The following is a 2,743-nucleotide window of genomic DNA, read 5'->3' as shown; positions in this document are numbered from 1 at the left end:
GGCCCCACGACGCCCCCCAGGCGCTTTCCCTCAGCCAAGCAGCTGGCCAAGCCCCGGGACACCCACAGCAAGGCGCTGCCCACGTGCGCTGTGTGCTGGAAGGTGTTCGCCTACTTTTCTGCCCTCCGCCGGCACCAGATGACACACTCTGGGGAGCGGCCGTACAGCTGCACCGAATGCAAGAAGACCTTCACCCGCCACACCCACCTCATCCGGCACCAGAAGATCCACACCCGGGAGAGGGCCCTGCTGCGCTGCCGGCTCCTCCGGCAGCAGGCCCTGCGGCCACCCACTGCCAGCTCCCCCGAGCCAGGGGGCACCCAGGGAATGCCTGCATCTGGGGAGGGGCCCTGCCCGCCAGCCCCTGCCCCCAGGACAGATGTTATACCTGCATCTGATGCGACAGGTGATCTGGCAATTGCTGCAGATGGAGGGTGCTCCCCGGCTCTTTGGACGGAGGTGGGGGCTACCCAACCCCTTGCCAGCACAGAGGAGGGTGCAGAGGCCTGCGGGCTGGGTGCCGACGTGTCGAAGCTTTAGGGCCGACGCCGGCCTGTGCTATGCAGGGGCTGGAGGATTTTCCTGGTCCCTTCCGGCTTTAGAACTTAGTACTTGATGCTCAGGGGAACGCGGCTTCTCCCTCGGCCCCCAGAGCCAGTGGGGGGTGGCTGGCGTTTGGCTAGTTCCCGGACAGACTTCGTATCTGGCATGGACAGTCTGCAGCAGGTCCTCAGGGCTATTCGGGACGGTAGGAGGTCACAGGGGAGATGACGGGCTCCACGGACAACAGTACTTTGTGCTTCTGGGGCTGGCGACGGACATAGACATTCAGAACTTTCCTCCAAGCTTCGGGGATGTGTTGCGGGCACGGGCGGAGATGACCGTGCCGCCCCCAGAAACACTCCTCCACACCGGGACAGACTGACAGGACCTCACGGGGACATGTTCCAGCCTAGATGCCCTGGGCAGCTGCTGTCTGCCCTGTAGTTGAGTGTACTTTTAATCTCAGACTGCACGTTCCTGCCAACTTTTGGGTACGGGGGGCACCGGTCCTGCCCTTCCTCATAGCACAGGGCTGTTTTTTCACATTTCATTTGATCCCAGCATTCATTCCTGCCATGGCAGGGGGTCAGACTTGATGATCTGCTCAGGTCCCTTCCGACCCGACCTACTATGAAACTATGACATGCCCCCAGGCTAGCAGGGGTCCTGGTCATGGGCCGATTTCACATCCCCATGCCCATCTGGGAAGCCCACGGGTGGGTGAGGGCAGAGTTTAGGGCTAGAGCAGCTTCACACGGGTGCCCAAGTGTGGGCACCAGGTTCAGTATTCAGCTTCTAGGGGGCCCATGAGGGCTGCATGGTGCCAGCCCCACTCTTGCAGCCCATGACCCCACACTGCATAGGGTCCCCCCCACCCCCTGGTTGGGGGTCTCAGCCACTTGGGCCACCCCACATTGCCCCCAGGGCTGGGGGTAAGAAGAGGGAGGGGAGCCTGGAGACTCCAGCAGCAGCAGGAGGGCATTGGCGGGGAGCGGTGCCCGCGTCGGCTGCTGCGGTCCCCCTGCTTCCCCTGTGGCAGGTTGGGGTGTGAGTCTGTGTTGTGCCAGGGAGTCTCATGTAGCGTTTAGATTATGGTTTGCGTAGGATGGTTTGGACAGGACTGATCCTGCTTCAAGCAGGGGGTTGGACTAGATGCCCTCCGGAGGCCCCTTCCAGCCCCACTCATCCGTGCTCGGGGCCATCAATTAACCCCCACCCCGGGCACTGCCGGACGGCCCTGCTATACAGGAGCAGCGCGAGCACAGACAGCGTCCCGCTCCAATGCCTCGTGGTGCTCGGCTGCTCCCCAGCCCGCCACGTCCTGGGAGGTGCTCCCAGCATTTCCCTCTAGGAAGGAGCCTGAGCGCCGAGACCCGCAGCTTGCAGGTGGGGTTTGGTCCAGCCCCGTGGTAGCCGGGGGGTAAGGGGAGAGCCCAGCTGAGAGAGGCCGGGGGGCTGTCTGCAACCGATAGACGGACAAATGGATGATCTCCTGGCACCTGTTTTCCTTTGGATTAAACCAGCAAGGCCAAGAGGGGCAGCTCGGTGTCTCCGTATGCACAACCCAGGCGCGTCGCGAGCAGGGCTAAGGCGGTGCTATTTCCTCTCTCCTCGGCGCTGGCGAGACCCGGCGGCAGGCCCGTGTCCAGTTCCGGGCACCGCGCTCCCAAAAAAGATGCGGAGAGCCTTAAAAGGGTCCAGAGAAGGGCTGCAAGGATGGTTAAGGACCTGGGGGACAAACCTGATGCCAAAAGACTACGGGATTGGGGCTGCTCAGCCCGGGGAAGACAAGACTAAGGGGGGACGTGATGGCCATCTGTCGGTATGTCAGGGGGGACTATGGGGACCGGGGGGAACGGCTCACTAGGGCGCCCCTGGGGAGGACAAGGAGCAATGGCCAGAAACTGCCCGAGGGCGGGTTCAGGGTGGATGCAAGGAAGCACGTCTTGGTGACCGCGATGTGGACCGGACATCCCAAGGAGGGGGGCAGCCCCAGTCCCCAACCGGGGAAGTCTTCAAGAGGACGCTGCTCAGAGCAGACGCTTAGTGCCGGGTGCGGCTGCGGCATGGCTAGGCCGGCGTGCGGTGTCCCCCGGTGCCGGTGCCGGTGCCGGTGCCGCCCCGCTGGGTAGAGGCGACTGGGGCAACGTAGCCCAGCAGAGCCGTGGGCGTGTCTGCTCCTTCCCGCAGACGAAAACCA

Source organism: Alligator sinensis, unplaced genomic scaffold (genome assembly GCF_000455745.1).
Source record: "Alligator sinensis unplaced genomic scaffold, ASM45574v1 scaffold524_1, whole genome shotgun sequence".
Classification (NCBI taxonomy): Eukaryota; Metazoa; Chordata; order Crocodylia; family Alligatoridae; genus Alligator; species Alligator sinensis.
Note: the sequence above shows the minus strand (reverse complement) of the source record.